The 15,368-nt window shown below is 40.5% G+C and overlaps 1 protein-coding gene across 2 annotated transcripts in view; it reads right to left on the bottom strand.

Moving 5' to 3' along the window:
• Window positions 1–15,368, bottom strand: part of LOC135465603 (deacetylase Atu3266-like) — a 29,271-nt gene that overhangs the window by 12,905 nt on the left and 998 nt on the right. The gene's annotated exons all lie outside the window — the stretch shown is intronic.

Raw genomic sequence — 15,368 nt, 5'->3', positions numbered from 1 at the left:
TGATTAGTATTTTACGCTGTACTCAAGAATATTTCACTTATACTACAGCAGCCAGCATTATGGTGGGAGGAAACCGGGAAGAGCCAGGGGAAACCCATGGCTATCCACTGGTTGCTGGAAGACTTTCCCAAAGACTTCAACTTTGCTAATTTTGTACATTGCATGTATGACTATGAAGAATAACGGTTGTATAGCCTATGTATAGCCTACATGTCTTTACTGCCCTTCTCGTCTGTATGCGTGTATATACATGCCTGAGGTTCGAATGAAATTTCAGAATCGGCTTGAGGCCCGGATAGTGCATGCCACGTTAATACCACGCAATAAAGCCATGCAATTTTGATGTGTTTGTTTCCCTTTGGATGCAACCGTTGCACGTAAGATGTATCTGCCTGCATGCATGAGTTCTTCTTAATTTGCCGTCTATCTATGTACTATACATACATACATGTGCATGTGAGTGATTTTTTGTCTCATTCGGTTTTGTAGCTTTGGCATTCTTTGGAAGTATTTAAAATTAAACAACTATAAACCAAAGCACGTGACTGGCTATAAGTGTTGGCCAATCACAGACTTCTGGATTAACATATTTATAGTATCTGTCATAATGAATTATAATGAAGACATCTATCTGGAAGGCCTTAGGAGACTAGATCAAGCATCCTTCGTTAAAAATACACATAAATATATTATCCCTTAGCATAGAGGAAGATCTTCGTAAACGTGGTTAATGGAGAATAAACATCCCCAGACTTTTAGCCCTTTTAGCTCAAGCGCCATCTTGCGTTTCCTTTCACCTGGATCAGTTATACGAGACGGGGCTTGCGCATGACAAACAGATATTTCCTTTGTAAACAAACCCGAATGTGAAAGGTATGATTTTGCTGTACATGAAAAAGTCTTTTCTATTTATTGCATACTTTGTATTACACGTTGGTAAAAATTTTATCAGCGTTGGGGAGCTTCCTCCAATACGGCAGCCAGCATTGAGCTCGAGCTGCGGATGAATCACATGTTGGAAATTTCGTCAGTAGCTTGCCTATAGGCCGGCGGGTTACTCTGGACAACCCTGTTTCCTCTACCCATATCAGGGACCGCCGTCGCAAAAGCTAAATATTATTGAACACGGCGATAAACAACAATCCACTAAATAAACCAATTAACGGATCTATCAGATCGGAACAGATATTCATAATAGAGCCTTCAATGAAAATGGACGTTCCAGGTCAATAATCGCAAGGTCAACATAGCTTTAAAGAAAACCCGAGTTTCTCCATTAAGCAGCAATTGAAAGAGAACGTGTGAGACCATTCTCCGGGCAATAAGTATGAGTACAGAGCCAATGAGATATGAAAATGAATCAACGTATCGTCGGTAAGGATGACTCTTTTGTCAGGCTAACTACTTGTATCATACATGGCGCGGATATAGTCGTCAACGAAGACTTACTGTGTAAACGTGTACCAGCCGTTGACGGCCTTAATGGGTGTTCATGGACCACTAATTGCAAGACCCATTTTCAAAACAACGTTCAACACAAACTATCAAAGAACTAAAAATTATCTAAAGTAAAACAACTGGGACGGAGAAAGAGAAGCAATCAACAGTTCTCTCTGATGACGAGATGTCGTAAGGAATGTTCTAGACGAATGAATTTAATCTGTACTCAAATTGCAAACCATCCTAGTTCATGTAAGGTATATTTAATCAAAATACACTGGTGTAGCTCAGTTGGTCATCGAATGCAACTGTTTATACAGCTACCATGACGATGCAAATACAGCCTCTAACCACGTTCAACCGGAATTAGACACAGTTATGAAGCCCAGTGCCAGAGACGCCATCCATATAACTGTACTGAATGTATTATTTACTAAAGGAACTGTCAATGAAGACGTCTGATGGAATATCGTTGACACACTACTTGATGCTTTGATAACTTGTGACGTTGATTAAAATCGTCACACAACACAACTGAATCTAACAAATGCTTCAACGCCAGATATGTAAACCCTGTATTTGATATATTCGAAATATTGTTCCGTACAGATTAAAAGGCGTGATTACTTGTACACCGAAAACAAATACCACCAGACACCGCCAATATTCGTTTTGGATCTCAAGAATCCCAATAATAGCTGGGATAAGGCACAAATGCAGGCAAGCTCAAGGTCTGTATCTCGTCATTTGACGTTTGGTTTTCTTAACGCAGTCCCATGACAGCTAAAGCCATCTCCCAACCCGTATATAGTCCGTGCAATGAATACGGCACACTAAAGCTACAGTCACGACTTCCGATAATCAAGCCTGAGTGAGCCGTTGCATTTCAATGAGAGCTGAAGAGCGTTCCTGTTGGTGCGAAAGTAATGGCGTTTTCACTTCCGCGCGAAGTAATTATTGACAGAAATTAGGTTTCCGCAAACCAACGCCTGCGAGTTTATGGGCTTCGTCGCCTTGGATACTGATGTGATTACGATGTTGGTGTAGACCATTCCAGGCCGGATCGATGGCTAACTGGAGGACGAATGAGAGGACACGACTTTAGGGAACCGAGATTCCGAGATTCTTTTGTCTCCTGAGACAGCTGAAAACCAGTTACAGTTCAGCACGCTATGCTCCTAGTTTCCAATGTGGGAAGAGCGCCTTAGAAAGCCTGGGTTATTTCATTGCTTCCTTTATTTGAGTCGGTCAGTTTGACTGACTGTTTTATTGATGTCAGTATAATGCCTATTGTATATATGTATATATAGGAAATATATATGGGAATACCCTTTGAAAACTTAATTATTTAGTAATTATTAAAGTTTTCTTTAACAGAAAGTATATAATCTTCCTCAGGCCCAAGTTCGATACATTGGATGAGCGCCATGTAAAGCCCGAGTTGTTTTTTTTGCTGCCTTTATTTGAGTAAGTCAGTGCAAGTGTATTTTAGTTACATCCTATATATTATAATGTACATGAGAAGGTCTGTCAGCAATTTGCAGATGGTCATGGCTTTCCTCCGGGCTCTGCTCCGTTTCTTTCCACCATAATGCTGGCCCCCGTCGTATAAGTCAAATATTCTTGAGTATGGCGTAAAACGCGAAGCAAATAAATAAATAGCCATGTTGTAATATAATGCATTTCTATTGATTGGAATACCATCCATTTACTTTAATGGTATAATAAAGCCCGCTTTTACTTTAACTGTACAAGAAGAATTCACAAAGTCACTCTCTGAAGGAGTCATCTATATTAACCAAACCTCACTCGGAGATGTCCCTTCACGAATGACGTTCACTTACTTGTTCATTCAGACAGAGCCGATTTCAAAAGTTTTGGGAATGTGAGTTTACAACCATGACGAACCATCTCATCCTACTGTATAGTGCAGCTCCTGGTGGGCTTGGGTCAGATGAAAATTCTGAAATTGGATTTGATTTGCTAACCTAACAGATGAGAGGCTGCAGTTCGCACACTTTCATAGCAAAAAGCCATGCACGGACGCTGCAAATGAAACGAACGTCACGTCTTAGAGGTCGCCATATATCCTCACTGAATATACGTTTAGGTTTAGCCATCTGCGCATGACAGCTGTAATATGTCTGTTTTTAACACTTAATGTTTTGTCAGAACGATAATGTTTCAAAATAGCTGAAAAGCAACGTTCGTGAAGTTGACCTCGTTTTAATTATGTGGTCTTTTTTCTGTCTGAAGGTGATCCTTTACGTAAATAATTGTTTTTATATGATCCAATAAAAAAGAGAAAAAGACACAAAAAGAAAAGAGCGGAGAGTCGTTAGACTGACAACTGAGTGCATGAGGAATGTATGATATGTGCAGGATCAAGATAACGTGCTCATAAAAAAAAAAACTCAAGGCTACATCTGCGAGTTGAACGGCTTTCAAGTTGAATGTGAAAAGGGATGAACGTGGAGGTATTATTGTGTATGATCGGCTTAATGTGCAGGGAAGTAAATTGATGGCCGCTCTGGAGTATATGTGTTTATCATTATACAGCTCTGTTCTGTATGGGTGTACGGTAACTAGCGCATCTCTTCCTGTGCATACACAAATCCATACATAACGTATTTACGCCTCGTTAAGTGGGTTCTTCTAAACCAAGCAGGGAAGGAGTGGCTTATACACAGATGTTTCACTACAATCTTTATTAGCAGATCCTCTCCTCAGGCCAACAGAGAAGAAAATCCTCAGTCGCCATGGTAACGCGAGCAACCCGTCAGGCTGTCCAAAGTTGCTCTGCCGTTGGCATGCTTTAATGACAACCACAACTTCCCTCATACAAAAATAGATTGTTTACAGAAGACAACTGTTCTCATGCTAACTAACTATTCCTAACGAAGTTTACTTACTAGAAGTTTCGTTCAGGTCAAACTACTCGACTTGGCTGAAACACAGCACTCTCTTGTACATGTAGTTGGAACAAACATCTTAATGGGATCCATGTACGGGAGATTAGAGTTTCGACGTTATACGACAGCAGGCGACATTTTCTGTTCCGGGTTACGAGTACGATATAGTACCAAAAAAAAGACAGTTTCGACATACATGAACATCATGATAGCGTTCCTGTGGGCCATGACGTCGTCGCTGTACGGCACACGAGAGCAGATCAGTGTGTTCTAACATTAATTCATTAAATTACCTACACAAATCTACTAAACTAATTTACTCATGACACAAATATCGACGAATTAAAGCGACGACTTCAGGACACAAAGGTCAACAAGACATTACATCGAATCTCTAAACCTTCGTATCGTCCTTTTTTTTTTTTTTGGCTACTGACGTACACTCGCAACCCGGAACAGGAAATGTCATCTTTTCTTCCCCAAATTGACCGATCCTAAGTTTCCGTACATTTTTTCTTAAATATTTCTGAAATTTTAAAACCCTTTAGAACAGTGTGAGGAAAGAGATTTCGTTAATGGGTAGTATCCCAAAGCCCGACGCTTGGTTGAAAAATGGCTGACAATAAACGGTTAGTAAACGGTTAGACAATAAATGGTTAGTATTTACTCATTCATATTATTATTATTATCTCAAGTTCCCGTATAATTTTTAAAAACATTTCTGAAAACGAGGAAAAAACCTCGTTTACGAGTGGTAAATGAATGTAGAACTCGACGCTTGGCTGAAAAATGGCTTGTGTGTAAAGCGAAATATTTAACAAAAACGTATAAAGGCGTTACACACTGATATTAGTTTTTTTTTTGTAATAGCTTTATAATTAAAACCCGAAACAAAGAATCAATATGTAAAGCCTGGTTTCACATTTGTTATTTCAGAGTTGTTATTGTACCATATCTCTTCCCGGTAAAAGTGTAAATATAACTACGAAAAAAATTTTAATATACGAAGCGTGGGAGTTTTAATAAGGGTGTTTTCTACTGACTTCGCACTGTTACCTTCTGTTTTTGATGAAACAACATGCGCCAACAGATGCTGCGTCTTGGTCGAAATTACAGCTTCGGTCCTAATACAATCTTTCCCTATTAGAGCAGGTATACGAGTCTACAACAGCTGTTTCCGTCGTCTACCGGAATGAAATGATTGGTTATAGGTGACTCTTAGGCGCCACTTACCAAAGTTAGCATATATAACCAGACAACTAATGGCCTGCAAGAAAATACCTAGACTGAATAATTTAAGAACCGTGAAGATTTTGTCCAGAGGCACTTCCTGCTTGCATCTTCATATACCAATGAGAGATATGGGCCACATTTGTTGAGCCCACGCAGACACCAGGGAATGCTGTTACATCTTTTCACTATGTAAACGACACGTAAGCTATATATGCTGATGTGGAGTTAAGTAACATTAAGCGCAACCAAAATCTCCCGTTATAGGCATACTGCAAATTAAAAAAAAAACAAAACATATTTACATTCCCCAACATTTTATGTCTCGCGAACTTTTTTTCCGTTTTTCGACAAGGGAGTTTCGTGTTTGCTCTGCATACTTCCGATGCACGTATGTAGACCAAGCACATCACAATAACGAATAGTATAATTATAGGCGCCAGCACATACCATTCGTCGTTGCATGACAGCTCACGTTAGGTTTGGGATTGGTATGAAGCAAAGACCAGTTCGCACGTCCGCCATTTCTGTTTCCTAGATTCATCAAAGATGACCAGTGGAGAGGCAGAAAAGCCTTCGGCCTAAACGCGCGTGACCAGACAGTGGCCATCAAAGCTCTATTTTCCCGACCTCCACATCGTGCTGCCTGCCCTTTCTACGAACTCCCCTTCTCGCCCTACAGCAAACACACCTGGGGTCGGTGGCGAAGCGTGGATTACGCCGCAGCCATTGGCCGACATAAGCGGACTTTCGGCCTCTATCCCCTTTTCGTTTGTCTTGTGCCAACTCAAGAGGATGTATTGTTGAGAGAAGTCACGGGTTGTGTAGGATGTAGAATAGGATGTGGTTGTTCCCGTAAATATAAACGCTCCATTTAGCTTAAAGTGTGCTTACAACCCACAAACACTGCCAGATATATTTCCAAATATTTTGCACCTTTCAAAAAAGGCTATATAGACTTGACAAATATCCTGTTACAAAGGGAATCCCACGACATCGACGACTGGTTGTTGTTCAGCTGCCCTGGAGTTGTCTGTATATAGCTATTTTAGCTGATGTTGTCTAAACCAATTATATGGTACAGAGCAATCAGTCGACATTTTCGAGAGCACAAGGCCTTAATTGTTAACTTATACTCTGAGGTGGAAAATACACAATCAACAACAGACATCAAAAATACCTATCAATTACAATGAATCACTAATACTGCAGAAATGAGATGTCGTTCTGGATTAAGACATTAATATTGTAATAATATTTGCTTGGATCTTACTGCGGCCTTTTCATTTCAATAGTTTGGATACAGTGTCAGCTATATGGGCTCCCACATACCTGCTGTAGATCTCAAAAAGGTAAATGTATAACTGTCTACAATAGCTCCGTCTGGTATAATATCGACATGGAGATGCTATTGCGGGATGCAAGTGTTGGCGTCTCTCTCACACACATATAACATACTCTTTAGTACGCGCTTCCCGTTTGGACGCATCATGGTCTGACTTCATTTGTGTTACATTAAAAAAAGAAGGTGCCTACTACACATGAAAACCACGTCCTCAGATCTGTTAGGTCTATTTAGAACCTTTCCACAGGAGATTGTCAGACCAGGTTCCTTGTTGAATCTACTATACTTTGCTCTCAACTAATTTTTATAAGGGTGTTTATAATACATACAAGGTCGTATTAGTCTACAGGCCTGCCATATAATATGCATCACATCGACAACGTTTTCATGTACAGAGATAAGACCTGGTACTTTACACGCATGTCGTGGTTCAGGACTGAGTTATCAATGTGATATCTACGTGACTTATATTCAGCTGAAATATGGACTCCAATGGTTATAACGGCCAGCACATACATGTCCTGATACCGAAACATATAAAAGATTGTTAAAGTGTGGACGCACTGAACTCAGGTTGGCTTTGCACAAATGATTAATGTGGCTTAACGCCACTTTCGAGAGTATTCCAGCCATACCGTGACGATTATTAGCTGTAGGCTTCTAAGATGTGCGGCTGACAAATGTAACAAACTCTCTACTCAGAAAGGAAAAGTAAAGAAGAGACAGAAATAGCACTGTTCTTGGTTCGTGGGTCTTCGAATCCGTTGCAAAGTATTAACAACAATTAACAAGGAACGTAAAGTCGCCAAGTGCTGTGTCAAACAAGAGGCAACTAATAAATGCCTCTGTTTAGCAGATCCTCGTAATTTTGGAAAGTGCTCTCACTGTTCCTATATATCCCGCAGTTCTCTAGATCTGTGTGGAATTTGTACCTTGACAAAAACACATGAATGTTTTGAGGACACGGAGTTTTCACCCACATTTTCCCAGTTTCTATACCCATGGGTTAATCAGAGCCCCAGAATTCTTTGAACGCTTGGAGACCACATATGCTGTATAGGCCTGCGCAGAACTCAACCGAACAACCAAACATGCTGGACCCCTTCCAACACACCGACCTCTGCTATACAACAGAGATTTATTTCGAGGTTTTCCTGGAAAATGGAAACAAACAATGCTCTGGCAAATCACACCGTGCCACGAAGAATGCTATATTCTGCTTTGACTTATAGGTCCATGGTACCTTAAAATGTCAGTTGGGTATTGCATAATTCTGTCTCTCGTTTGATGAGAACTGACTGCAAGTACAGAGAAGTGATCTGATCATAAGGTCACTGGAACAAAATTTACACGAATGCCTATTACGTGGCATTCTGAACTATTCAGTGGAGCAATATGTAGAAATAGTTTACAACCGCCTTGAATCATTTTTTTTTTGGTCAACAAATTGATACTATAAAGATAATAATGCCGTCACGCATGTTTGTTACGAACAAAATATTGGATTCTATTTCACAGCTTAGAAGAAAACATTGTCGAAAAAAAGTATGTTATAGGAACGACCCAACCACTAGTCTCAGCATAAATGTAAGGATGCACGCGGTATACTTAAACGAAGGATATAGGCCTACCACCAAGATCGTCAAACCCATGAACTGGATCATTATTGCTTGTCACGAACCTCTCACGTGAATTAATCGCGTGCTACTCGACAAATGCGTCACGTGACTGTCTGCTAAGATAGTTACGTCATCCCAACCGTTAACTGTTGAGACTTTTGTAACTGAGAAAGACCTTCCATTACCGGCATCATTGACAGCAAAAAGCAAATTGCTCATGCCCGTGCTTAATGACAATCCTGTATTCGTCTAGATTTTGTACTGCGTGTATCTGTTCAATATATAACTGCGAGACCAAGCCGTAGAAATGACGAAAGTCTGAATGGTGTACACACATATACTTGTATGGCTGGCTGCACCATTAAATGAAGTCCCAACTCGTCAGCTTTCTGTCAATAAACTCTCTCCATGGACATTTTTACTTGATAGGCTGTGTTACGTAAAAAAAAAGGAAGACACTGAAGCATTTATGTACATCATCGCATGTCTTGAGTCATCGGTTTTAGCAAATCTGTTAGCATTTGTCTAAATTCTGCAGGCCCGCTTCAAATTGTCTGCCATGATATTAAGACATCTTAAGAAAATCCTTCCATTAACTGGAACCTCTCAAAGAAATCAAGCCTAGAGTCAGTATGGGAGAGAAAAGCACCAAACCACGCAAAATCACACGCCACAAAGCCGAGCGCAAAACAAAGAAAACAACATGTATGGCTTTCAACACCAAAAGCGTTCTGGAAAGCTATGTTTTCCGTGAATGGTAAGTTTTCAATGAATAGTGTAACTAAGTGTTTAATGAACAGTCTAGTTCCGTGCAAGATTCACGTCTTTTGGTCTCCAAGGAAACGGTAACATTGATGACTGCACATTGATGAGCGGGAATTCGTTCACTTAACTCAAGAAGGTGTCATCAGTAAAGTGGCTTTTCCCGATGATACGTCATAACTAACCGGGCGATTAACAAACTAAACCTCATGCTAGAAAGGGAAATTACTTCCTCGGAACTAGAGCCAAGCCACAGGAATTCCTAGGTCAACAGAACGGTGTGTAGCGATAAATGTTGCGTTGTTATAGGCAATCTTGTGATACTTGAAGTTTATTTCTAACAAGGGTTTGCTTTTAGCAAACGTAAACGTGTTCTAGTGAGATATATTGATATAAAATATTCCACGTGTTAGACGACTCGAGTATCGTGGAAACGCACAGCTACAGTTTATCACAAACAGGTCTTGTTGTTGTGATATAAAGTGATATTCTAAGGTATTAGTACAACCCCTGTTGCCAACGTAGTCTGTACAACGAGAACTCTAGAATGTGAGTTCTGACTTCATAACGCCTTATACTACAATTCAATTGGAAACAACAGAAAAGCACGCGTAGCTCCACAACGTACATGTACTATAATGGCAACAGGGTGTCTTCCTGGACTACCCTGAAAACTACCCAACGATAATAGCAACTGGATTCCTACCTGTCCATCTGAATATTTATGAGTATATATATATATATATATATATATATATATATATATATTTCCCATGTATCTGCCTTTCCCTGTTCACCAAGATACATCCGGGAGACATCCAAAATAATACGTAATAAATTGGAGATGTTTCCTACATTTCGAACACACAGGTGCACAACTGAAGTTTGCTAGCTTTAACAATTGTAAAGAAACTGCCGAAGTTAATACTTGAGACAAGCTAAATATATTCTCCATCCAGACAACAAACAAAGCTATACATAAAAGTGGGCCTGGCAACTGCTTTGTATATGAGATGGTCATTTGTATGGTTCTCAATAGCCTTTTGGAAACACATGCCAAAGAGGTACAAACTCCACTAGTTGGAAAGCTGAGGTCCGCTTTTACGAAACAGCTACATGCGACTGGGATATAACCTCCAATGGAACATACAGTGGCCATGGTAAATAAGCTTGGCATAGCGTTTCGAGAGCCTTGCAAGGCGGGCCCATGAACATCGTCAAACGTGTATTGCTCAATGCTGCTAATCTACACCATGGATTTACACAAGTGCGCAATTGCAATTCCGCATACATGGCTTGTTTCGGTGTCAAGAAGAGATAAATGTGTGTCATTACAAATACTTCATGGCTGATTAACCGAATTACAGGACTTCTGCAATCCTATCAAAAATGTCAGACGACGTTCCGGTTGATCAGTTCAAAGTTCCCGAGGGAAAGTTAATGATCATTTTGTCTGTGTTGGCCGCAGAGGCTCATTATTTCTCCTGTACCGACTGTACAATACCATGGACAAAGACACCCCAAGCCCACGTTCCTCGAGGTATTGGAGTCAATGAGATTCTGGTCAGTTCCCAGACATGTGAAGTTCAGTACAAGGGCACACCGACCAGTTCTGACCCATAGGTTCAGCCTTACGAAGGTGTAAACTCGTTACTGTTACGTAACTCTATCTGGGACTCAGTGACCCAAAGCAAATGCTCTTACACAATGTCAGTTGAAATAGCTTCGGCTTCAGTTCAACTTCAGGTCCCGCGTCCATTTACTATACTCTGGGAATCCATATATTTGAATATGCACCATATGTATCGCATGTACCATAACATTTCCCCGAACTCAATGACCTATGCTACACAGTAAATCAAGGACTAAATTTATCTATTTTTTTCATCCAGTCAGTAAAACTGATACTACGTGCCGCATGCATCTCTGTAAGCAAGGATTTTGTCGATTATACTAAAAGCATTAAGCAATTTAACACAAAACTGTTCTTCACGCGTATGCAATATCGGACCGGAGTTCAAATCCTGTTATCGCTATAGGCCCTGTTGTGGGGTAACAGTGTGCATCACATTCCAGAAGAGCAATGAAGATATATGCTCATGAAATAAGAGAAATAGATATGTGTGAAAACAAGCTGACTTAACCCCTGGGTTTAATGTTCCACTTCAATTCCAAGAGGGGTGTGAGGAAGTCTATCTGATGATGTGATACTATTGTGGTTTTGCATTACCTAAGTTATGTCGTAGAACCCTGTATCTGGCTATTCCGGTACATCGAAGATGAAAAATGGGTCATGCACGATGAAAAATGTGTCAATGCCCTACAAAGGTACTAAAAGGGAACAAACAAAAACAACAGAACAATGCACAGTGATAACACAGTCCATCCGCGCTAAACTTACAGGTTCTTGCCTATGCCGCTAAAACTTTTGTAATACAGTGAACGCACCCAGGCAGTCTGTCCCTCCATACAATGAGACCTTTCTTCTTAGATAAAACAATTTTACTTAGAAGTGGGATCGCTTCGGTGGCTTGATGGTTAGAAAGTTCGCCTCGAAGTCGGGTCATACCGAAGACTTTGAAAATGGTACTTGCTGCTGCCTCGCCTGGCCTTTAGCACTACGAGGTTAGACGTTAAAACCCCAGGCATAAATACATATCTAAATATTAGAACTGGTTGCTGAAAGCAACTAGGAAAATGTGATTTATATGATAGCCTATTCATCTGCGCTCCAGGTTTGTCAGACCTGAAAAACGTTCAGCGCTCTTCTGATCCACGATTGTTCAGACCGGAAAATTCCCAAATGATCACTGGGTATCGACTATATCTGCATGAACTAGTCTCTGATAAAATGGATATCAGCTGGACAAAGGATAGCTTCAGTTGTCTGATCTGGATTCACCTTCGTTCCCAGTGAAAATGCACATTTTCTCCGTCTGGAAAAATAAAGGTTACAAGGTCTGGTTTTAGGTTCTAAGATTTCAAGCAACCATAAGCTGTGCAGAACACACCAATATACACACATAAACACGAACTCAGGCCTGTTTTCCACTTTACCAATTTGCCTACAAAAACTACGGTTTCTATTAGGTACCTCTGTCTCTACTACCTTCTAACTGGTGGGAAGCACATATAACGATACATCCCGTTTTGAACTTATTTCGTTTTCCATTATTCTTCACAAAAAACTGCACCGCTTTTGCCTCTTACTACTCAAGTGATCATACGACCATATCCAGATATTCGCAGCTGTATAGAGTGGACATCATACACATTGTGACGTGGTAGATAATTATTTACCTCAGCGACCCTTCTCCGGGTTTTGATGATACCCTGAACAAAGCAGACATTGAGCCAACTTGTTCAAACCATCATCCTCGCCCATGGAAATTATCCGGAATGAGGCTGGAGACACATCAGTATCCCTTGGCCTTACACGGGATGGCGATGCCCGGGCTAGTCCTAATGACTAATGCTAAATTATATTGACAAAGATTAGCCCCCCTCCCCTCCCTTGCCCCCCGCCCTTAGCTGGAGCAGCCGGCAGTTTGTTTTGGTGGTTCATTAGACTAATTTACGAGCAGAGCATGTGGGTTTAATTGAATGTACTGGAACTTCGCGATTTGATACGCGGCAGAATAATCTAGCCGTCTCATTCGAGGTGGATTCAGTCTGGGTGATTAAAAGTTTGAAAAAGAGATAAAATGGAATGTCAGATCATGCACTGTACAGAGAACTCATTAACATGAACCAAAGGCTACAAGATATGTCCTAGGGGGGCAAAGAAAAGAAAAAAAAGCAATTAACATTCCCTCCCGTCCAGCACCCCATACTTGAGAGCCCCATCCATTGTTTGCCACTCTGGCGCGAGAGCGTACACGCATGCAGTAAAACGGCATTCCATGTGTGTACCGGCTGCAAACAAAGGAAGACCAGGCTGTGGTCCCAATCCCATATTAGTCAGCCTGTTACCACATGAAAGCAAAAATAACACTACGGGTAGAATACCCTACATTGTGCAGCACAGACTGACTACAGTGCATAATAAATCCTAGAGACTGTGTGCTCGCGTGTCAAAGTAAGCACCCTGATAGCATAAACATCTATATTGAGAGAAAAAAAAACAAAACCCCCCCCAAAAAAAAAATAGAGATCTACAGGCCGACACACAAGACATGCAAAATCTAGCACAAATATCCGGTGTATAAGAATCCTGAAAAACTGATACTTGAAACAGTCTACCAAAAATATACAGATCCGTGTACAACTCCACAAACCTCTATAGATCCACTCGGGTAACCAGTCTCTGGGCATGGAGAAAGAAGAAAAGATCTTAGCCATATTGGTAAATGAGATATGCCTATATTTGCATAATGCGGTGGCCGTAATACATGATACAGGGTAAAAATACGTCACCAACCGGTTAATATTATAACAACATAAATAAAACTTTCAACAAGAACCCTATGTAGTGAAGAAAATGGTAGCACCGGTTCTGTAATAGATCCACAAGTGACGGTACACGCGAGTAACTCCACTCCGGTCGGACATCACAAAAATTCAATATGGCCGCCGTAATGGGCCTTTGTCTCTTTGAACCGGTTATAATTTGATACACTCATATGAAGTGGGTATATTTTTCTCAAACCAAACATCATTACAACTCATGTTCAGGCATGTTTAATTCCTTTTCGGCAAAAATAGGCATTGGTAAATCGACCACAGTGGATAGTATTCCCGACAGTCCAGGCAAAGCCGTGATAAAAGTGTCGGCTTTTAACTGAACCAAAATGGCGACGATATCGTATTCCCGTGCCTGGTTTTCTACGTGGATCTCAGCAAATTTAGCTGAGGTGTAAGGGGTTAAATCCAGATTTGGGTAATTTCGGCTATTATCACAAGTATCCCTCGTACTATAATTCCACTATGATATAACACTGGAAGACACGGCAACCGCTATTCCTTTGGAATTTATTATTAAAATATATCCCAGCCACTCTGCCCTCTCCATCTTGCTGAGGGAAGCCAAGGCCTTTGTGAACAAGGATCACGTCGTTCAGCGACTGCCTCTATACACATGCGCGTGACCTTGACATTACCACGTGCTCGCCGCGTGGATTTAATGAGAGGTTTAACGTAGCTGTGTGCAAACCGTAGGTTGAAAATAGCAACAGAACCATAGCTGTACAGGGTTAGGGTTCTCCGATATCTAAGGATGGTCGTAGGGGCGAGAAACACTATAGCCTAGTCGAAACGTTCTGGCCCACATACTTGCTGCAGCTATATGGTTGCTGGTTAGGCAGATGGGTGAAAGAGAGGCCATTTTGATTTATCAATACTCAGTGCCCAGGCTTAACGTACAAAAATCTTGTCGTGTGAATGTTAAAATAAGAAACTTCTTCATCGATGTTAATGTCATCAGCAATCAGGATTCTTCATTCAGGAAATATTTAGTTGAACACTCTTTATCGAAATTAAGACGACATCACAATGGGATAGAGGATGTACCCATATCAATGACTTTCCAAGAAGTAAAACTTGGCATGGCTTTATGCGGAGACTGTATAATGGGAGTAATAAGTTTCCAACAAATGAAACTTAACCTGATCTGAATGACACCCACAGAAGTATAAGTCTATAATGACCTTTTTAGTTCAGCTATATCTGATTTGTTTGTAACAGAAAGAGGTTTGTTTGTCAAAGGATTAGGGTAAAGGGAAAACTAAACACGTACAAATTAACGTAGGCATATATTTGCGAGATGGAAACGACACCAGTCTCGATCATCTTTAATATAGATGCAATTCAGTTGGTGTGCTAACATGAGATGTTAGTTGTTTTTGCTAAAGTTTTCAATCAATTCTCTGAAAAGCCAAAAAAAAAAAAAAAAATTACATAGGCCTATATATATTGGGCGTAAATCATTAGATTCAATGAAAGATGGGACAAGCCGTGGTATGAAGTGTATAACATACTTAGTATAATATCACTCGGCGCCATCAATGTAGTTATGTTGGCTACAGGTATAGATATACAGACCTCATAACAGAAAGAGACAAG

The sequence above is a fragment of the Liolophura sinensis genome, chromosome 5 (assembly GCF_032854445.1).
Source record: "Liolophura sinensis isolate JHLJ2023 chromosome 5, CUHK_Ljap_v2, whole genome shotgun sequence".
Classification (NCBI taxonomy): Eukaryota; Metazoa; Mollusca; class Polyplacophora; order Chitonida; family Chitonidae; genus Liolophura; species Liolophura sinensis.
The sequence above is the reverse complement of the archived record's forward strand: the minus strand, read 5'-3'. Positions and strand labels throughout refer to the sequence as shown.